Below are 24,096 nucleotides of genomic sequence, written 5' to 3'. Positions count from 1 at the left end.
AGTATTGGCACAATCCGTACCCAAAATTAATGCAGTACCGAAACTTGCATAGAAGTATGATGATTTACAAATTTATGGCCTTTGAGACTTGTGATCCATTCCTAATTCGTCAGGTAAATGTGTTACGTTAGCTCCTTTAATATTACCATTACCAGAAATTGTAAATCATCATACTTCTATGCAAGTTTCAGATAACAACATTGTTTCTATCGAAACAAACAGGAGCGTGATAACCCTACATTGACAGAGTGGGACCGATTTGCACATAGAGAGAATATATTAGACTTTCAATGGAAGATGATGTCGAAGATGCCTCTAATAGAAGTACAGATGTTTGGAATGAATTGATTGAGGCTCCCTTCTAAGTTGAATAAGGTAAGCTTGTCCAGTTCACATTGTGTTGTTTTGTTTTGTTCTGGCTTTTACATGCATGGTTTGAGGGAAAAATGAACGAATTTTTTCATATGCACATGCGAAGGATTTTAAGGCCTTTGCATGCATGGTTTGAGGGAAAAAATGATGAATCATGCAATTGGAGCCAGCTTTACCTAAACAATTTTTCATATGAACGAATTTTGTCGGGAGACTGTAAATCGAAATCCATGTATAAGAAAGCTCGAAACATTTTAATACCCTTTCGTTTCTTGATTTCTAAGGTACTATCTATGTTCATATTTTCTACTCTGGGTCCAGGTTGGTTCATTTGGTAGTAATTTTAATAGTAATTTTCTTCGGAAGAAAAATTAATCAGTACAATTTTGGGTGCTTTTTGTAGTCATATCATACATACACATTAGTCATACAACTATCATATGGACTTGAAGTAGGATGCTATTATAAACAAATTAATGCAAGTACTTATTAGCAAGACTGAAAACTGTGAATTCGTGTCATGATAATGGATATAATTTATATGGGAAGTTTTACTAATTAAATGTGTAAAATTTATTTTTACATATGCTTCAAAGAATGCATATGTAATTTGAAGCATATGTAAAATTGGTCATTTTAGTACTCTTTGATAGTTATATACTTCACTTTAAATAAGTATAAATTATATACTTATTTCATATTTTTTACTTAGGTTGACGAAGGGAAGGAAGAATACACGGATGATGACATTGATGATATTCGCAAAGAATGGGTATCTTATGTGGCAAACTTTATCAGGTCGTGATATTTTGTATCGACATATGATTACAATATTTTTGATAACTTAATGTGAATATATTGTATGCAAACGAATTGCTTATGTATAATATGATATATATATTTAGTATTATGAGGCATTAAATGTGATTTAGTTTGATTATTTGTCAATCTACAATATATATATATATATATATAATTTACGACATACAATCACGACACATGAATGTGTGTCATCTTTTCTAATGGCGTGTGCTTCAATGACACGCAATGTAAGTCATATATGCATGTCATAAATTTATGACACACAAATACGTGTCATCTTCATTTATGACGGGGGCTTCAATGACGCTAAATACGCGTCATAAATGTGTGTCATAAATGCGTGTCATAGATTTATGATACACAATTGCGTGTCATCTGAGATTTATGTCGGTGGCTTCAACGACGCGCATTTTTGTGTCATCTGCACCCATAGATGACGCGCACTGAGCGTCATTAAAGGGGATTTTTCTAGTAGTGATCCATTTCATCTAATACATAAATGAAATCCAAATTCTAAAACCACGTCACATATAGAAGTTGAAACAAAAATACAAATAACATTATGTAATTAAATAACTATAAAGGTAATTTGATCAATATTTTTGTGAGTTTTACTATAAAATCAATGAAAATTACACGAATTAATTTACCTCAATGGTTAAAGGGATTATTATTATTTCTATAGGTCACTAGTTTGAACACCAGCAACTGCAAGGTGACTAAGTGTTCATTGTCAACTAATTAAGAATATTTATAACAAATAATATTTTGTAATCACCTTAGCTTAATCAAAAAATCAAAGAAATTTTTTATTTTTTTATTTATCTATGCAACCACAATTGAAATAAAAAGTATAAATAATTGAAATAGAATTTGGTTTAGTCATTAAAATAAACCATAGTTTTACTTTTCTTCCTGTTCCAGTTTCACGCCAGTGCTTCATTTTTACGTATTCATTATGTGACGTAAGGATTAAAATTGATGATTGAAAGTTCCATATTGATGTTCTTGACTACTGTTGTGATCCTTCTTTGTTTTGGGAGAAATCCTAGCGAAGGAAACTTTGAGGATTTGTTTTCTTAATCTTAAATTCTACTTATTGTCAAGGATAGACCGAGTTAACCGAGTTGAGCACCCTGAAAATTTAAAATTGTCACATATTTTAAATTTTTTTCAATATATTTTATATTGAAAATTTATTTTCGCTCCCTTAGTTTGCCTCTCCCTATGTTTAAATTCATTTACGTTAACATAAAATCATGTCCGTACCTGCTTCTTGTTCATGCTGATGTCGCTACTCTCTCTATTATTTTTGATGATAATCTATTTTGTTTTCCAAGACAAAATGCAACGTAAAGAAGAAACGAAGAAGAGCCGGCAAGGGGCCGGCTGCCGTTATCAAATTGCATTGGATGTTTCAGTTTTGGAAGCACTCTTTTGATGGATATTTTGGGAACATGACTGACAAATGCAAGCAAAACATGGAATTTGATTAGAGCAATTTTGTTTGTTTGTTTGTTTGTTAATTGTCATGATCGAAGTTTCCTTGGATGACTTGTACCTGCTGTAATGCCCAAGCCATGTGCCAAAAAATTGCCAACTCCATGCCCTCCTTAGGCTCTGCTCTCTTTGTCGTGTCTGTCTGCACGTCCCTGTCCCTTGCGTTTACATTTGTAAAATTGTTTGATTCTGCTATCAGGTCCTTGTACTCTTTGCGCATTTCAGATTTAGTCCTATATTTAATTTTAGGAATCTAGTATTCTTTTACCCACATCATCCACTATCTCCATCCATTAAAAATAATGCAACCAGAACAATCAGCATCAACCTGCAACAATGGCATCAGACTAGCTGGTGGAGCATCAAGGCGCACACGACTGCACGTATGCATGATTTTATATTTGAGTCCGAACTTCTAAAATTTTAAAAATGTAGAATTCAATGTTGAAAACAATTTTTCAATAAAAATACTTAAAAAAATCTAAAATATATAATAATTTTAAATTTTCAAGAGTAGCAACTACCTCATCCATCCCCTCAGTCCATCTCTGGATGCCCTCCAGGTTCTGTGCCATGTTCGCAAGGTGGTCAGCGCAGCAGTTATCTCTACTTTACCTGGGCATTCAACCAGTGTTTGAACAATTACTTGATGCATGAAGCACTCACGTTATCTCACCATAGATTAAACTAATGTATGTACAATATAGATGGTGTGATTCATCATGAAATTTAATTTTTTTCGGTTAATTATATATTTTATTGATAATATTCACCTTAAGATTTATTTGTGCTCATTTAATTAATTTTTTTTATATTATTAACATATATACGTATAATTTTAATAATATTTCTGAATCTGTCACAAACTATTATTGTTTTATCAAATATACGCACTAACGCTTCTTCCAGTATCTTTGCACTAGAATCCAAGGATGGACATAGAGGAAACAAGTAAGGGCGATCGTCTCCCTAAAAATATAAAATTATCATATATTTTAGATTTTTTATGTATTTTTTATTAAAAATTGTTATTACCCCAAAAATTTTATAAATTCAAATTCATCCTCTAAAATTTTATAATTACAAGTTTACTACCAACTTAAAATCCTACGTCCGTATAAGATCCGAAAGAAGCGATGGAAGACCAACAGAATGTACAGGAAATCTCTCTAGCTCGTATCAAATTGCAGGTCCAAGATAATCCTGTATAACTAGATTAGTTAGTATATTCAGTTTCTGGCTCCAATAATTATAGTCACTAGAAATCAAGAGGATGCAAATATTTACCAAGCCTGAACCATCACCATTATACGGGTGTAAACGAGCCGAGTTAAGATAGAGTATCGCTGAGTTCGATTCGACTCGAAAACTCTAAAATACAACTCAACTCGACTCGACTCGAAAATTAAATATATGAAAGTCTTACTATATTTTTAAAAAAAGTCAACACATAAATATTAATATTATTAATAATTTATTTAAAAAATAAAATCTTAATATATTATATTACTCACGAGCTTTTCGAATCGAGTATCAAGTAGCTCGTTTCGACTCGTTAAGAATACGAGTCGAGCTCGAGTCTAGTCCATTCGATCCGAGTATTTATCGAACATTGACCGAATCAATCTCAAATAACTCACAATCTGTCTCGTCTCATTTACAACTCTAATCACCACCAATCCACCACCATACAATAGCAGTAGAATCATAATAATTTTAAGTTAATGATTAGATGTAAATCTTCATTGATTTGGTTTTCTTTCTTTCAACGTCCTACTTATCTTTTTATTTTTGTTTAGATTAATTAAATATTTATATACGAAAATATTGTCAAATATTCAACTGTAAATTATTAAAATTAAAAATAATACTCTTCTATCCTATTTATATTGTCAATTGTTGACTTTTCTCGTGGTTTTAGAAAAGAAAAAAAATTATGTAAGAGATGTATTATAAAAGATTAAAATGACAATTTTATCCTATAAAAGTTAAATTTTAGGATAAATTATACCAGTGGCCACTTAATTATAGTCTCTTTTTATTTTGATTACCATTTTTGAATTCTTGTCAATCAGGCTACCCAGCTATTTAAATGCATTTAATCAAATCATTTGCCGTTAACATTTAACCTGACATGGAAGTTAATAAAATTGAAATAATTACATATTTGATCACTATTATTTATATATTCTCTCAAGTTGATCCCAATTTTAATAAATTAAAATAAATTTAATTTTCTAATTGGAAGGTGTCATGTGTTACCCTAGGGTGAAAAGAAAATTAACAAACCGAAAAGGGCAACACTTGAAATAAAACTTGGTTGATTTGGTATTAAAGAAGGAAGCTCAACCACTAGGCCAAGTTAATTGTTTGATTATAAATTGACTGCATGTAATATATATCTTAAGCTTAGTGTAATCTTAGATTCTTAATATTTTATATATCTTAACTTTTTTTTAAATATATAAATAAATATATATATATATATATAAACTTAAATTAACATATTAATATTAAAAACATGTTTTGTTCAAATCTTAACTAAAGTAAAAAAGTTATATATTTTAGTCTTAAATCCATATTTTTATTTTTTTAAATTCATATCTTAAATTCATATCTAAAAAATATAAATTCATATTAATTTAAGATATTAATTTAAAAAATAAAAAACATGAATTTAAAAAAATAAAAATATGAATTTAAGAATAATATATATATATATATATATATATTTTACTTTAGTTAAGATTTTGAACAAAACATGTTTTTAATATTAAGATGTTAATTTAAGTTAAGATATATATAATATTAACAATCTAAGATTACACTAAGGTTAAGATATATATTACATGCAGTCAATTTATAACTAAACAATTAGTTTGGTCTAGTGGTTGAGCTTCCCCCTTTAATCTTGAGTTACTCGGGTTTGATTCTAAGCATCCTCCTTTTTTGTTCTTTAATTTTCTTTCCACCAGAGTTGATAGAAAATAAACATATTTAATTTAATTATCAAATTTAATGTTGACACGTGGCACCATTGAATTGGAAGATTAATTTTATTTTAATTTATTAAAATTGGGACAAATTGAGAGAATATATAAGTAAAAGTGACCAAATATGTAATTATACCAATTTTATTAACTGTCATGTCAGCACTTCCGTTAAATGTTAACGAAAGGTGGTCTGATTTAATACATTTAAACAGTTAGGTGACCTAATTGACAAGAATTTAAAAATTATGGTTAAAATAAAAAGAAGCTATAATTGAGTAGTCACTTGTATAATTTACCCTAAATTTTACTTTGTTGAGAAACTAAAAAAAGTAGAAAAGAAAACGTACTTAGTAAAAGTTGCTAATTTTTTAAAATTGACAATTTAAATGAGACAATTTTAAAATACAAAAGAAATAATTTTAATGGTAGGAAGTAAGTATTAATAATACTTTTATTAAAAGAATTAATCTGATGATCAAAATAATGATAAAAAATTCAATGCTTTTGATGTAGTTTATAGTTTTATGTTTAGGGTAAATTACACTAATCTTCACTTAATTTTACTCTTTCTCCTATTTAACTTTCTGTATTTTAAATTTGATTAATTTTTTCATTGAATTTAATACAATTAGTATTTTGGTCACTTGACCGTTAAATATTTAACGACGTTAAAACAACTTTATTTTAGAAAAACAAAATTTTTACTAAAACTACATCGTTTTGTATCTATATAACATCTCATTTATAAAGTTATATAGTAAGAAAATGGTTGAGTGACTAAAAATACTAATTATATTACATTCAGTGAAAAATTAATATAACCTAAAATATAGTAAATAAAGTAGAAGAGAGTAAAAATCAGTGATAATTGATGTAATTTTCCCTTATGTTTGTTACTGATCAGAGCATCCCAAATTCCCGAACAAATAGATTTGTTTAATTTGAAATTTGATTTTTCGGGACGGCAGCGGAAAAAGGGAAAATGAGAGAGTTTTCTTCAACACCACACCCATTTCAAAGTGGTTGACTTTAACAGATTTACGGTTGTATATATTATCCATTTATTATATTATAATTGTCCATTTATAACGCTCTCGTGACTCACACCATTGCCCCTTTCTTGTTTGTTTTTCCATCTTCTTCTCCTCCGGCGGCCAGGCCCAGCTCACTACCGATAGATCTCTCTGTCTCCATCAATCTGTTGTCTGCTCCTTGCTCTTCGGTTGCAATGCCATTGCCTGGTACCCTTCTTTCCTCTTTCCCCATTCCACTCATTATGATTCCGCGAATTTGTTCAATCGATCCAAGATTTCACTGTCCTGTTTAAACTATTACTGCAGTTGGAGTTCGCAGATTCCACATTTTTTTGCTCCCATTTATATGCATTTCTTATGAGTGGATCTCCGCGCTTCTTTTTTTCACCATCTTTTAACTATTTTAACCCCTTATCTCGTTTTTCAGAGAAATATTGCTGATTTGGGCACATGTTATTGTTCGGCTTGAGTAGTGTAATACCTACTCTGAAGTGATTTTTTTCCTGTCGTTCTTGTACAATTGAGGAGCAGAAAAGGAGCAGCAGAGCATCCTTGGTTTTAGTGGGGCAGATTCCCGTCAAATGCCCATTGACTGGCTGCCATCAATGAGCCAAAGTATGAGAGCAAGTAGGTATTCCTTCAGCTCTAGCAATGTGCATGATGAGATTCCTTATTCCAGCCCTGCCTCTGTCTCAAATGGTGACGATTACGACAGTGATGGCTCCAACTTCGCTCCTCCGTAAGTTTTCCCTCATGTATACCTTCCTCTTAAGTACTTTATACCGAACTACATATTGCAATCAAGCAGTTTATGGGGTTAGATTTTGACCTTTAGTATTTTCAATATTTGGGATATCAGTTTATCTGATACAGCGATACTTCAATATACAGTCATTAAAGCAAGCTGCTAACTTTAACAGAACGTTGTATTGATTTCTATCTCTCCCAAATTGGACATCTCCAATTGTTGTTTACCACAATCGGACACGGATATTTATATGCATATCCTTTGCTTATTAGAAATATTTTCCACTTCTATTTTCATTCTGCTTCGTGTCTAAAACAGTACACCGAGTATATTGTCCTTGTCAATGCCTCCAGAACTTGCTGGTGCAATACCCCTGATTGATAGGTTTCAGGTTAGCAACTGCATCTTCTATTGATAACCGTATTTTGCAATAGAAACGGCGTCACCTTGTTTTGATTATGCATGAAAAAACATGACCAAGATTCTTGTAAGGCTTAGTTCTTTTTGAAATTCTAATTTACAATCAACTGCGTAGGTGGAGGCATTCTTAAAAATGATGCAGAAACAGATTAATTCTTCTGGAAAGCGTAGTTTTTTCTCTAAAAAGTCTGCATCCACTCAAGTTCGAGAAAAGTTTACATTCGAGGATATGTTGTGTTTCCAAAAGGTAACAGTACACAAATTTTCAACAAAATATTTCTGTAGACCAAGCTTGATAACATCTAAGTTAAAAGAATTTAATATTACAGGAACCTATTCCAACTTCGCTACTTAAAATTAATAGTGATCTAGTGAGCCGAGCAACGAAAATGTTCCATATGATTTTGAAGTACATGGGAGTTGATTCATCTGAACGAGTAACTTCAGTCAGTTCGATGAACAGATTGAGCTAGTTTGTAAACTATATAAGCAAACTTCGAAGCGTGCAGAGCTTCGAGATGAATTATTTGTTCAGATTTCTAAACAAACAAGGAACAATCCTGATACGTATGCTTCTCCTTTCTAAGAAATGCCTTTTCTTTATATGCCTTTTGGCTTGCTTCATGCCACCTATTTCCATTGGTTTGGATGTTACAGGCAAAACTTGATCAAAGCATGGGAGCTAATGTATTTATGTGCATCTGCCATGCCTCCTAGCAAAGACATTGGTGGTTACCTATCTGAGTACGTCCAAAATGTAGCTCACAATACAAGCAATGATTCTGAGGTCCAAACCCTAGCATTGAATACATTAAATGCTTTAAAGCGTTCTGTCAAAGCTGGCCCCCGCAATACAGTACCAGCACGTGAAGAAATTGAAGCTATTTTTACTAACAGAAAGTTGAAACATATTGTGTTTTTCTTGGATGAAACTTTTGAAGAGATAACATATGACATGGCAACAACTGTGTCTGATGCAGTAGAGGTACTAATTTCTATCATCAAAATAGGTGTAATTTTGTTAAAGGAAAATAAATTCTCGCATTTTTCTCTCTTTTTTTTGATAGAAGTAGGAGGCCTCATTAAAAACCTCCCTCATAGATAACCCCTTCCCGAAAGAAAGAGTCAAGTAGCGGAAGGAGAAAAAGAGTACCTCATTTTACTAATATACCAAAAGTACATAAGACTTAAAAATTACACCAAACAAAATTACATAAGACTTAACAACTACACCAAAAACAAAAACCTACGAAATCAAAAAGAAAATAACATAAACCTTTATCCTTACAATCAACCAATCCCCTTCTTTGCTAATCTATCTGCCTCCCCATTGCAAACCCTTAGAACAACCTAACTAACAACACCTTTTCAGAGATTAGTGACAAAATCTCTTTAACTAGAGGCGAGAAGAAAACAGGAGCCGAAGACGGAGATTGATTGTAAATTAGAAACCCAACGGAAACCCAACGTGAAGAAATAAAGATTTCAATGCCTTTTTTAATAGCTTTTAATTCAACAACTGGAGGGGGACCTTGACCAATATTCTCTGAAAAAGTTAGAAGAGTGCAACTATTCCAGTCTCTTAAAATACCTCCAATACCTCCAGTCGAGCCATCTAACCTTACAGCTCCATCAACATTCATCTTCAAAAAATCAACTGGAGGGGGGAGCCAGCAAATCACAGAACAACCCTTAGTTTTAGGAACTGAAATACCATCTACAAGAGATAAGAAAATTAGAGAACTTGGCTAGAAACCACTTAGATAACCTAAATCTAGCAATGAAAAAAAGAGACAGCCTGTCAAGAGATAATCCTTCAAACACAATTGCATTCCTAGCTTTCCAAATAGACCAAAATACGACTCCCGGAATAAACTTCCAAATCAACGAATTCACCCTCAAATCACCTCAAGAGCTAAGTAAAGAAGGAGGGTCCCGGGGTAAAATTACGGATAAATCCCAAAAGCTTATTATTTTATTCCATAATTCCCAAGCTACGTAACACGAGATAAAAGGGTGTTGCACTGATTCCTCATGCTTCTTACAAAATGGACAAAGAGTATCTTCACGTAGGGAAAAAAACATGAGTGAGAAATCTAGTGAGAGGGAAAGTGGCGCTTGGTTTTGGTTCTTCTGGTAGAGGCGGAGCATCGCCTGGAGAAGGAGCATGGGTAGCTTTTATTGATAATCTTAGTAGGCGAGTGCATAGAAGCGTTTTATGGGAGCGTTTTAGTTATTTCGGCAAGGTAATCAAGGTATTCATTCCGTTCGTTAATAGGAGACCAAAGTACAAGGATCATACATTCGCGTTTGTGCATTTTGCTAGTAAGGAGGATATGTTCAATGCAAAAGATAGGATGAATAACGTTATGGTAGATGGAAGGAAAATATCAGTGTCGATTGCAAAATTCCAGAAAAGAAGGTTTCTGAGGGGAAGAGAGCGAGATACTGGAGTGGGGTCGGGTGCGGACAGAGAAGTGGAGCCGCGTGGGAAGAGTTCAATAGGCCAAGTTGAGGCGAGAAGAAGGGAGTTACTAGGGAAATATCATGATGGAAGATCTTACAAGGAGTCGGTAGTGGGAAAGGACAATATTGAGGTTCAGCAGAGGTCCAGCTGTGAAGTTCCGAGGGGGGTTAAGAAGTCTTTGGATGTGCATATTCCAAATGAAGAAAGAACTTGGTTGAGATCATCTCTAACAGGGATATGCAAGAAAAGTTTCGAAGTTGAACTTGTACAAAGAGGCTTAAGGACTGAGGGCTTTAATGTTAAGGTGGTAAGGTGGGGTTTTTGCGAAAAATGCCTGTCTGGTTGTTTTTCAGTCTGTGGAAGAGAAAAACGAAGCGGTGGAGAACAAATGGGAGGCGTTGTCTTTTTGGTTTGATCAGTTGGAGCCGGTCATGGAGGAGAAGGGTGTTCCTTTATTTTTCTGTAAAGTATCCTTGATGGGTGTTCCTCTCAATTGCTGGTCAGTTTCTTTCTTCTCTAGATTGGCAGCGAGATGGGGCAAGTTAGTGAAGATTCAGGATCAAACTGCTCAAAGAGTGGATTGTAGGGTGGCTTATATGCTGTTAAGAGCAGAGAGCCCGTTTGATATTCCGTCCCAGGAAACCATTAATACATATGGGAGATCTTTTAGCATTAAAATTAAAGTGGAATGATGTGATGAGTTCTTCCCTGAGCTAGATGATGGGGTGGAAGAAGATGGTTATGTGGATGGAAGAGTTGTCCCGGGGGAAGAGACTCAGTTGGAAGGGATCAATGGGATTGATGGAGAAGATCTCAATGAGCAGTTGAACTGTCAGAGGGTGTCAGGCGTTTCTCTTGGGGATGACACGCTGATCGATGGTATTTTGAATTTAAACGTGGAAGTCAATGATATTTTAGGGACTGTCCATTGTGTCGAGGGGACAGTACTAGGTAAGGCTAAAAGTCAGCAGAAAGTGACAGAAGTTCCTTCTGTGGAGTGGAAAAGGGTTTTCAGTGTGGAAGGTGACACCTCGGGGCAAGATAAAGGTGTCAAAGATTGTGGGATTAATTCCCAAATGGGCAAATTTGAGGAGGTTGGGCCTGAGCAGTTTGGGTTTGTTTCTCTGGCCCAGCGTAGTCCTGTGGACAATGATAGCAATTCTCAGGATCAAACAATTTTGGAAACTTACGAGGAGAATAGTAGTATCAGGGTGGAGGCAAATGAAGTCAGTAAGGGATTAGAGGTTTTAGATGAGGATGTCAAAGGAAGCAAGTCTAAGAAGGTTAGCAGTAATTCAAAGGTGAAGAGGTGCAGGAGATGGAGATTGGGATATCAGGTATCTAAAGGCTTGTTTATAAGTAAGACTTCTGAAAGTTTGAGGGGCTGTGGTCGTGTGGTTAGGGTGTATAGAAGATCGAAAACAAGACGAGTCTGGTTATGTTCAGAAAATATTCATAAGCAAATTCAGAACAGGCTGGTTCTTCATAATTTTAAGCAAATTGAATTAGCTTCAGGGGATAGGGGTCAGGACAAGGACATCACTGGTTTAACCCATGTGCAGAATACTACTATGGGCCATACTAGTTGCAGTATTCCTCCTGTCAGGGGGGTGGCAGATTCGATCATTGCTTCAAGAAACAGGAGAAAATACAGAAAGAAGAGAAGAGGTTTAATTTCAGAAGCTTTGGCTAATGCAGAAGTATCTACAGTCTACTCTCGTTCTTTCTCTAATGCTCACGAGGAAGCATTGAATACTTGGGAAGTCTGTCAGATTTTGGGCATTTCTTTCAAGGAAGGGAAGGAGGCGTTCATGGATAAAATTAGGAAGATGGAGGAAGCTGCAGGGGGAGTTAATGAAGCTGGTCAGTGAGCCAGATTCTGTGTCTTGAAGATTTGGGTTTGAAGTGATTATGATGGAGTGCAATGTTGTTTCGTGGAATGTTAGGGGATTAGGAAGAAAGGAAAAAATTAGAGGAGTTTCGAGACTTGTGAATAAGGTCAAACCGGCCATACTGCTTTTACAGGAGACAAAGCTGAGTAAAAGTCAGAAGGGGCTTAATAGGAAACTAGGAGGAAAGCTGCTGAGGGGATTAAGTTTCCAGCCAGCAGATGGGTCAGCTGGTGGACTGATGTGTTTGTGGAATGAAAATGCCTATGAGGTCATTGAGGTGTGTAATCATAGTAGATTTCAGGTGTTATCAGGGAAGTTTAAGGTGTCGAAAGCGGAGTGTGTCATTATTAACGTGTACGGTCCTTCTGTAGAGGAAGAAAAGGAGGAGTTTTTCAGACAGTTGTTGAGTTATGTTCACTCGATAAATCTGCCAGTGTGCATTGGGGCAGTTTTTAACGCTTATCTCGAACAAGAGGAGAAGATTAGGGCCTCACAAAACTAGCATTCAATGGGTTTGCTTAGGAGTTTCCTACAACAATCAAATTTAATGGATCTTCATTTGGTAGGTGGCACTTTCACTTGGGGTAGTAATAGAGAAATCTCAACTTGGGTAAGGCTTGATCGTTTCTTATTGAGTAGCAGTTTTTTAAATTGCTTCCCCAAGTTGATCCAGAAATTGCTCCCTAGATCTCTTTCTGATCACAACCCGATACAATTGATAGAAGATGGGAAAAACTGGGGTCCTAAACCCTTTCGGTTTTTTAACTATATGCTGGAGGATAATGGCTTTGTAGAAATGGTTCAAAATATAATGTCAGATCGGTTAAATGATAGAGGGGGACATGGAATGTTTAGTTTATTGCGTGGAACCAAAAAATGTATTAAGGATTGGCCATTCAGAAGTAAACAGGGGATATCTGAAGCTATTGCAGGGTTGGAGAACAAAATAAATGACTTGGAAATTCAAGCGCAACGTAGTGGGCTGTCTTCTTTGGATTGGGATCAGTTATTGTCATCCAGAAAAGAGCTTTGGAAAATGTTCAGAATTGAAGAAAGTTTTTGGTTTCAACTGTCGAGGGCGAAATGGATCAAAGATGGTGATAGAAACACAAGGTTTTTCCATCTATGTGCTGTAAACAGAAACAAATTTAACAATATTTCGGCATTGAAAGTGGAGGGGGAGGTGATGACAAATCTTGACTCGATTAAAGTTTTTGTTTCCCAGTTCTTCAAGAATGCTTATAATTCTAAAGATTATCTAGAGGTGGGGAACTTGAACTTAAATTTTGATAAATTGAGTGGAGATCAAAGGAATAGCTTGGAGGTTATGTTTTCAGAGGAGGAAGTAAGGGAGGTTATTTTCTCTTCGGACAGCTCTAAAGCTCCAGGTCCTGACGGTTTTACGATGGGTTTCTACAAGAAATTTTGGCCAACTTTGAAGGGGCAAATTATGAAGTTTATGGAGGATTTTTATTATGGAAGAAAATGGGATCATGGAGTAAATCATGCGTTTGTTTCTCTGATCCCTAAGAAAAATAATCCGAAACTTATTGAAGATTATAGACCTATAAGTCTAGTTGGCAGTCTCTATAAAATCATTTCCAAAGTCTTAGCAAGGAGACTAAGTTCAGTGATTCAAGGTATTGTAAGTCCTTCACAATTTGCATTCATTCCGGGGAGACAACTTCTAGATTGTGCTTTTATTGCAAATGAAGGTATAGACTGCTGGAGGAAGCAAGGGTTGAAAGGGGTAGTTTTTAAGGCTGATTTTCAGAGGGTGTATGACTCGGTTGAATGGCCAATTATCTTCAGATTATTGAGAGTCATGGGCTTTGGGGAGAGATGGGCTTCATGGATAAAATGTTGCCTCACCACAGCGTCTATATCGGTGTTAGTGAATGGCTCTCCTACAGAGGAGTTTTCGATGGGCAAAGGGTTGAGACAAGGATGTAGTTTGTCTCCTCTCTTTAATTTAGTGGGGGAACTGTTGAATCGTATGTTAAGGAAAGCAGCGGATGAGGGACTTTTTCAGGGGTTTGCTTTTGGAAGACCGGATTCCCTAAGTTTAACTCATTTACAGTTTGCTGATGACCTGATTTTATTTTGCCGAGACTCATCTACTTACATTCTTAATATTAAGCGAGTCTTGCGGATTTTTAGCATAATGACTGGGCTACATTTGAATTTGTCGAAGAGCAGTTTGTATGGAATTAATGTGGAAGACGAGGTGTTAAATGAAAGGGCTAAGGAGACTGGTTGCGCCGTTGGGGTTCTTCCCACAGTATATATAGGTCTACCACTAGGTGCAAAAAGAAATACAGAGGCTCTTTGGGAGCCAGTTGTGAAAAGTTTCATCAAAAAATTATCCGGGTGGAAAGCTTCCACACTATCTATGGCGGGCAGATTGGTGTTGATTAAGTCAGTTCTATCCTCATTGCCTATTTTCTTCCTCTCTATTTTTAGAATTCCGAGTAAGGTTTATAGGAAGTTGAACTCTATTATGGTAAACTTTTTGTGGGGGGAAAGTTCTTCAAAAAGTAGGATTCACTGGGTGAATTGGGAAAGGGTCTGTCAACCCTTAGAGGAGGGAGGGTTGGGAATCTTGGATTTGAATTTTGCTAACAGAGTGCTGCTAGGTAAATGGGTATGGAAGTTCGCAAATGAAAAAGACTCACTGTGGAAGAATATGATTTGCAGTAAACATAATGTGAGTATGCTGTCTTTAGACATTAGAAAGGTAGTATCTCCTTCGGATTCTTGGATATGGAAGGGTATTACAAAAAATTACTTGACAGACGACGCAATTGGAAATGGTTTAAGATCCCACTCGAAGATTCAAGTAGGTAATGGAAAGTCGATTGTATTTTGGCATGATGTGTGGCTAAATGAGGATTCTTTAAAGAATCAATTCCCAAGGATTTATGCTCTGTCTAACAACAAGTGGGGAAAAGTTACAGAGTTTGGCAGTGTCTTGAGTAATAGATGGATTTGGAACATTCAAACGAGAAGAAGTTTGTGTGATTGGGAGTTGGATTTCTGGATTCGATTGATGTCATTATTGGAAAATGTTGGCCTGTCTGATTCGGTGGATGATTTTCTGGCGTGGTCGGGGAAGGGAGATGGACTGTTCACCGCTAAAGCTTGTAGGTTGACCTTTTCGTCTAATTCAGGGGGTAGTTCCATTTGGAAAAGGTTCGTTTGGGCAGGTTTGGCTCCACCAAGAGTTGAAAATTTTCTCTGGCAGGTTTCTCATCAAAGATTGGCAGTTAAAACAGAGTTAATAAGAAGAGGTGTGAATTTGGAGGAGGTCGCTTGTCCGTTTTGTGCTAAACAGGAGGAAACAGTTCAGCATTTGTTCATATCGTGTTTGGTTGTTTGGGATCTATGGAGCAGTTTCTGGAGGTTATGGGGAATTTCGTCAGTCTTGCCTAAAGATCCAATCTCTGTGCTGTGTTCTTGGTCAGACATGAGGCCGAAGTCAATTATTTGGAGCTTTACACCGGGGGTAGTTTTATGGTCTGTTTGGAAGGCAAGAAACTCAATGGTTTTTGATGATTGGAAATTGGACATTTCTTCGCTTTTCTTCATATGCAGATTTAGATTGGCTAAATGGTTCTTAGCTAAAAGCCAGAACGTTATTATTCCGGTTGATTCACTAGTAGGGGATCCTACACTTGCTGATAAGCATTATACTAGTGAACCGAAAAGAAAGAAGGTTCAGGGCTGGCTTCCTCCTCCTCTTCATTTCTTTAAAGTCAACATTGATGGGGCAGTTAGAGGGGACGGGATGCTGGGGGGAATTGGGTGTATTTTAAGAGACTCAGAAAGTAAAATTCTTGGGTCTTTCTCGCACGCTGTTGGCCCGGGTCTTCCTCCACTCGTAGAGTTGAAAGCCATTGAGAAAGGAATTGACTTTTTTCTCTCGTCAGAATGGGCGATGAAAGGAAGGTTAATTATAGAAAGTGATTGTAAATCAGTGGTGGATTGGATCTTGCTGCCGACATCATCTCCTCGTTTTGTTAGTTCGTTGGTTCAGAAAATTGTTTCCTTAATTTTGGACTGGGAGATCATTGTTAGACATATTCCGAGGAGTTGTAATTGTGAGGCTGACACCTTAGCTAAGCAGGAGATTGGATGAATATTTTAAATAGCCTTAGAGATTTTTTAGTAGGGTTGTTGGTTTATTGAGATTGTTGGGGCTGTGATAGTTTCGTTGTTGGGTATGGGAGGGCTGGTCGTATAGGGGAATTTGTTTTTTTTGTTCTGTTATTTTTAAGGTTTTGTTTGCTTGTCTTATGGTTGTATCTTATGTACTTTGGTTATGATCAATAAAATCCTAAGGCACTCTTTTCCTTCTTCCGCTGATTAAGGAGCTTTTCTAAAAGATCCTTTAATAAAGAAGGGGGGTTTTTAACGAGGCCTGTAATTCTTATATAAAAAAAGTATCTTCACCTAGTTACATTCCTCTGTTAACCAACTCTACTTTGACTGCCACTTTCTGATGAGTTAACTGCCAAAGGAAAGCTTCCACACGAGGAGGAGACAGTCCCAACCACACCCCTTTTAACCACAGATCAATACCCCCAGACACCTTACCAAGTGCACTTCTGCAAGATTTAACCGAGAATAGTCCATCACCACTTGCAGACCAAGAAAGAAAATCTTCTACCGAATATGAAAATTTTATATCATTCAGTTTTGACATCAAATCCATCCATTGATCCAATTCCCAATCACAGAAATTTCTCCTGGTTTGTATATTCCACACCCAACAATTCGATTCAAAACTGCCAAACTCAGGAACCTTACCCCATTTGTTAGGAGAAAGCGCAAAGATTCTAGGGAATAGAATTTTTTAAAAGAGACTCATCCACCCATGCATCTATCCAAAAAGAAATGAGATTTATCAGTCAATGTCTATTGCTTATAACTGTCAACTAACCGTATATGATGGTTAAAGGCCAAAGAGTTTGCTTTCATATTTTCTGGAAACATTACTTAGGACAAATATACACTTTATAATTGAATATTTATTTAGTTAGTAAGAAGGAATTAAAAAAATATTTTCTTTCTATTTTAGTGGAAAAGGAATTCATCTTGAATTTTTTATAAGTTAAAGACAAATTTGTTACTTTGTTCTTTGTACCGTTGTTGGAATGACTGCCATTTTGCATATCAGCTAGCAGATTGATAAAAGTGAAACTGTTTGGTCAAAGTTTAGTTGTGTGAATTTTATGGTTGGATGGGAGGTTCACTTATTAACCTTCCCACCTGTGCATTTCCTTAGTTAGAATTTAGATAGTGTGTTTTATTCCTGGAATGCTAGATGGTTTTCTTAAGAAGGTTTCTTAATTTGGATGTGGTTCATGGGTGTGTTTTTCTTCAAGTTCAGCTCATTGTTTGTCTCAATTTTTTATCAGGAGCTTGCGAGCATAATTAAGCTATCAGCATATTCTAGCTTCAGTCTGTTTGAGTGTCGTAAAGTTGTTACTGGCTCCAAGTCTCCAGACCCTTGGAATGGTATCTGTTTTAGTTTTTGATGATTTTCCTGCATAAAGATTTGCTAGCACAATTGTCTGATGCTTACTTTCTGTCATGTAGAGGAATACATTGGGTTAGATGATAATAAGTATATTGGGGACTTGCTAGCGGAAGTCAAGGCTGCTAAAGAGCGAAGTAAAGGGGAAATATTACACTGCAAACTCATATTTAAAAAGAAGCTATTCCGGGAGTCCGATGAAGCAATAACGGATCCAATGTTTGTACAACTATGTTATTTTCAAGTATGTAATCAGGTTTATATCGTCTTCACAGTGGGCAATTCATAAATTGCTGGAGGTCTTCCACGGAAGTTGCTCTCAACTTAGTGTTGGGCGCAGCCTACTACCCTACCTCCCTCTTACCCCATTCCATATGGGAATAGGGTCAGCTAATTTTTATATTTTTTTATGCTTTATGCAGTTACAACATGATTACATTTTGGGCAATTATCCTGTTGGAAGTGATGATGCTGTACAACTGTCTGCGTTACAGATCTTGGCTGAGATTGGATTTGTTGGTAGTCCTGAATCATGCACGTAAGTTTTCTTATATGGACTACTTTCTGTTTAACCTTTTGAACTTCCAGTACATTGTACATATAATGATTTATCTCCTAATATTTTTTAGTTCCATCAACATTATGGAAAACTAATTGCTGATTAATGTAAATATCATTTTAGTAATTGGAGTACACTTCTAGAAAGATTCCTTCCTAGACAAATTGCAATTACTCGAGCAAGACGAGAGTGGGAATTGGATATTGTTTCTCGTTACCGTTCAATGGTCAGAACCTCAATTTTTAAATTCCTTATTCATAAATCCATATGTTGTGGGAAATTTTTCGCTTGATTATAAATTATTTTGGTGATCAAGGAACATCTTACAAAAGATGATGCAAGACAACAATTTCTACGAATATTGAGGACACTTCCCTATGGGAGTTCAATTTTCTTCAGTGTTCGCAAAATTGATGATCCAATTGGACTTTTGCCAGGACGGATAGTTTTGGGCATAAATAAGCGTGGGGTTAGTTTTTATTTTTATCTTTTTAAATTTGTTGTCGTAAATGAAAAATGTTCAGGGTAATTTTGTTTGTTACTAATGACTATTTAACTTTTTATCGCTAAAAATTAGTGTATGTGCTCATTTACGTAGATTCACTTTTTTCGCCCTGTTCCCAAGGAGTATTTACATTCAGCTGAACTAAGAGACATAATGCAATTTGGCAGCAGCAATACTGCTGTATTTTTCAAGATGCGAGTTGCTGGTGTTCTTCACATATTTCAATTTGAAACTAAACAGGTTCAGACAATTCTCTGGCATCTTCCTTCCCTGTCTATTTTTTCATTCTGTTTTTAGACAAATGTAATCCATCAAATAGATGAAGAATATTTGGTCCAAGTCTTCAAGAAGACACTATAATGAGTAAATCTTGAGGTGTTAAACCGGTAGATCTTAGGTTCATGCTTAGGTGTTTGCAGTGATGAGTTTGGAGATGAATCTTTTGTTTTGTATCTTAACAAAGATATGGAGTATGAGGTGCTAACACACGTTAGTCTTTTTTTCTATATAAGAAATGGATCTTTTCATTTTATGTAGGGCGAAGAAATTTGTGTTGCTCTTCAAACGCACATAAATGATGTCATGTTACGCCGTTACACCAAAGCTCGCTCTGTTGCTAATGGATCTTTAAATGGAGATAGTTCTAACAATTTTAAGCCTCCTAATCTAGAAGTATATGAGAAACGTGTTCAAGATTTATCAAAAGCAGTTGAAGAATCCCAAAAGAACACAAATCAAGTAAGCTTGAAAGGAGTTTCATTGGTTGATATTGAATTCACATTGCCCTTGTCACTTTCTAAAGTGCTTATCACATTTTTCTTTTCTTGAAAACTTCATTTTGAATTAATGAAATATGTACTTGCATTTAGCTGTTGGGAGAATTACTTGAGAAGCAAAAGCAAGAGTTGAAAACACAAGAAGAATTGGAGTGTCTTAAAAATGCCTTGAGGAAAGAGAAGGAAGACTTAAGGGAGGTTAAGTTGGACTTGGATAGAATTAGATCATTATGTGAAGAAAAAGATGCTGCTCTTCAGGTTAGTAGTATATTTTATCTTTTGAAATTGATACTTATATCATTTTTTTCGTGTGTGCTACATGTTTTTATGCTTGAATATTGTAGGCTATTCTGTTAGAGAAGAATACAATGGAAGTTAGGTTGGCTAAGCTAAGTAATCTAGCTTCAGAAAACAATGCCAAAGGGAACACGGCTGTAACAGTAAATGAGGTAGGACTTGTACAGAGAAGTATGATTCAGTAAATAATTTTCTCATCTTTCAATTTTGTAGATGATAATGGTATAATTTTTTGGTTTGTAATTGATGATTATGCTTTGTTGTACAGTCACAGCACAAGCTCCAAAATGAATTGAAACTTCGTAACGAGGAGTTGCATATGTCCAAGGAAAGGGCAAACAGTTTAACAAATGAAAAGGCATGTTTGGAGCAGAGGATTATTGAACTAGAAAGGAAGAAAGACGAAGAGGTAATATTGTAATATTAGAAACTAGTTGTTGAATTAATATTGTAATCAGATTGATGAATTGACTATTGAATGGCATCAAAATATAGGTGAAAGTTCTGAAGAAGAGCTATGAGCAAGAATTCAAAGCCTTAAAGCTTCATGTATCTGAACTTGAAAAGAAGTTGGAAGTGATTGCTAATGAGTTGGCTGTTTCAGAGTCAACCCTTGCAATTAGAAATGCAGAAGTTACTTCCTTGCAGAATAACTTAAAAGAACTAGAGGAATTGAGGGAAATGAAAGAGGTACTTGTCTTTTCTAGTCTTAAAGTATGTCCTTTGTGTTTGTTATATATGAATTTGCCAAAATCCTAGAAGAAAACGTGACATGTATATCCTTACTGCATAGACTTCATTGGTTTTGTTATGCTTTCAGGATATTGATAGAAAGAATGAGCAAACTGCTGCAATCTTGAAGATGCAAGGGGCTCAACTTGCCGAATTAGAAGCGCTTTATAAGGAAGAACAAGTTTTAAGAAAGCGCTATTTTAATACTATAGAAGGTTGGAATGAACTGTTAAATTCCTTAGTTTATTTTGAAGATATCATGTTTAAGATGTTTTAGGACGTTGTATATGTCACAGCATATAGGACATAGTTCCAGTTTATTTTACTTCGCTTTTAATGATTGATACATGATTAACCTTTGTTTAAACTTCAGATATGAAAGGCAAGATCAGAGTTTTTTGTCGTGTGAGGCCATTAAATGAGAAAGAGATGGCTGAAAAGGAAAGGAAAGTGCTAATGGGCTTGGATGAATTCACTGTCGAGCATCCATGGAAGGATGATAAAGCAAAACAACACATGTATGATCGTGTCTTTGATGATGGTGCCACCCAAGAAGATGTTTTTGAGGATACAAGGGTAAGCTACCAAGTAGTTTATTTTAAATTAACTAGTTTAGTTATATGACATTTGACTTTTGTAGCTTTTTTAAGTTACTATATCTCCCTCAACCTTACCTTTCATGTTTTTTTTGATGCAGTACTTGGTTCAATCTTCTGTAGATGGGTACAACGTTTGCATATTTGCTTATGGTCAAACTGGTTCTGGGAAGACATTTACTATATATGGGTCAGATAACAATCCTGGATTGACGCCGCGAGCTATTGCAGAAATTTTCAAAATTTTAAGGCGAGATGGCAACAGATTCTCGTTTTCGTTGAAGGTTTGATCAAATAATTTATATGCATAACAGGGTCCCCCCCAAAAATAAATAACTTCACAAGCCTTTTTACTAGGTTTTATGAGGTTGGATGATTCATCTCAATCTAATATTACATTCAATCCATATAGATTAAAACTGCAAGGTTGCTCTCACAATTATTTCAAGATCAACACAATCTTTTCCTCTACTGCTAATAAGTTCTGAAAATCAAATATCGTATCCCATATTGTAACTATTAACATTCATCATGACATGACAGGCATATATGGTGGAGTTATACCAGGATACACTTGTTGACTTGTTATTACCGAAGAATGCTAAGCGTCTGAAACTTGATATAAAGAAAGATGCAAAGGTATTATCACTTAAAGTGTATAGACTGTGGGTTTTAACTTCAGTGACAATGTTTGTTAAAGAATTTATATATCTTATGCAATTTTTTTCTGCTATGTAATATTCTGTGATTATTGGTATCTAGTTTAGTTTAGTTTGGTTTAGTTGTGTGCTTAGTTTGATGTCTGTTTGTATAGCTTTTATAGCTTTTATTTTATGAATTTCAGGGTATGGTTGCGGTTGAAAATGCAACGGTTTTGCCTATTTCAACTTTGGAGGAGTTAAAAAGCATTATTCAGAGAGGATCGGAACGAAGACACACATCCGGGACACAAATGAATGAGGAAAGTTCAAGATCTCATCTAATACTTTCAGTTGTTATTGAGAGTACAAATCTTCAAACACAGTCTGTTTCCAGGGGAAAGGTATAATAATTTTTTAAGTATATGATTAGTCTGCTCACGTTTGAATCTTATGAAGACTGAGTATCTTGCCACATTTAAGTTTTCGTGCATTAACACAAGTAACAACTCTTTCTTTTCTGCACTTGCATGATTCTAAATACGGGACAATCTGATGATCTCATGTGCAGCTAAGTTTCGTGGACCTTGCTGGTTCCGAGAGAGTTAAAAAGTCTGGTTCTGTCGGTGGTCAACTTAAAGAAGCACAGAGTATTAATAAGTCCCTTTCTGCACTTGGTGATGTCATTAGTGCTTTATCTTCTGGCGGCCAACACATTCCTTACAGGAATCACAAGTTAACAATGTTAATGAGCGATTCACTTGGTGGAAATGCCAAAACACTCATGTTTGTTAACGTGTCTCCGGTTGAATCAAATTTGGATGAGACATACAACTCTCTAACGTATACTTTCTTTACAACTTCTCTACATTAAAGTACTCGAGTTTCTAAGTAGTTCTACGATATTATACCGAAACAATCAGCCCTATTGTTGCTAATGATAGTGTACTATTCCGAACAAGTGTAATGTCATCTTCGTTTATTTATTTTTGTTTTTCTTGTTGCTCTAGATATGCATCAAGAGTACGGTCCATCGTGAACGACGCAAGCAAAAACGTTAGCTCGAAAGAGGTGGCTCGATTGAAAAGGTTGGTTGCATATTGGAAGGAGCAAGCTGGTAGAAGGGGAGACGAGGAGGATTATGAAGAGATTCAAGAGGAGCAAACAAGAAAAGACAGGGCAGATGGTCGTCACTCAATGTGAGTCATTGCTCCCAACTAGGATTCAATCTGTTTAGCAACGTGAGTCACTGAGTGTGACCTTTCTCAATGTGTAGATCTGAGCTATATATGTGTTTAGGTACAACTTTAATTAGATCTAGATTCGTAGTGTGTATATTTTCTGTCTAATGTTTAAATGAATCATTTTCATACATGATATTTGATTTCTATCCCACAGTATTAAGGGTTGGTTCCGGTTCTCAAGGACTGAGACATCTCTTGCAAGTCTCGTGTATTTCCATTATTTCATTTGCAATTCACATTCTTCATTTGTTTATTTATTGTAAGGGTTTATAAACGATGCATTAACAGTCCATATATTTCTACATCAAATATAAGGGTTTACTTTCGAGATACACATCTACCCCGGTTATAGAATAATATGTTTTTTGTAAAGCATATACATTATAGGCTGTAAACGAGCCGACTCGAGCTCGAAAACTCTGAAATGGAGCTCGATCGACTCGAAAATTCGCGAGCCTAAAATTTTCAAACCCGACTCGAACTCGAAATCATGAACTGAAGCTCGTAAAAGCTCGAAAAAAATTTAAACTTATCTCTATTAAAACCTCAACTCAAGCTCGAACCTAAACCTTAAATATATAAAAACTTTGTACTGTTTTTTAAAAAAATCAACACAAATGTTAATATTATTAATAAATTATTTTTAAAAAAAATAAAATCTTAATCGTTAAGAATTAGAGTCGAGTATTTATCGAGCTTTGACTGAGTCGATCTCGAGTAACTCGCGATCTTTCTCGTCTCATTTATAGCCCTATACACATTTATATACGATAATTTTTTTTTAAAAAAAAGGAAATTAAATAGTCATTTTTTTAAAAAAAATACGGGGTTTATTTCTCTTAAGAAATAATCCAGAGTCTCGACGACTTGTTTTTGGGTCGATGAAACTCATTTCGTGGGTCATTAAGACATGATCTTTGTGTTGGGAGAGTCATATTGGATAAATTTTATTCAAGGACAAC

The 24,096-nt window shown here is 35.3% G+C and overlaps 1 pseudogene; it reads left to right on the top strand.

Annotated features, from left to right (window-relative positions):
• Positions 1 to 298: 298 nt before the first annotated feature.
• On the top strand, positions 299 to 23,244 carry LOC120118654 (annotated as a pseudogene).
• Positions 23,245 to 24,096: the final 852 nt, after the last annotated feature.

This window comes from Hibiscus syriacus, unplaced genomic scaffold (genome assembly GCF_006381635.1).
Source record: "Hibiscus syriacus cultivar Baekdansim isolate YM2019G1 unplaced genomic scaffold, ASM638163v2 tig00110328_pilon, whole genome shotgun sequence".
NCBI classification, from domain to species: Eukaryota; Viridiplantae; Streptophyta; class Magnoliopsida; order Malvales; family Malvaceae; genus Hibiscus; species Hibiscus syriacus.
This window is presented reverse-complemented; position numbering and strand designations above follow the sequence as displayed.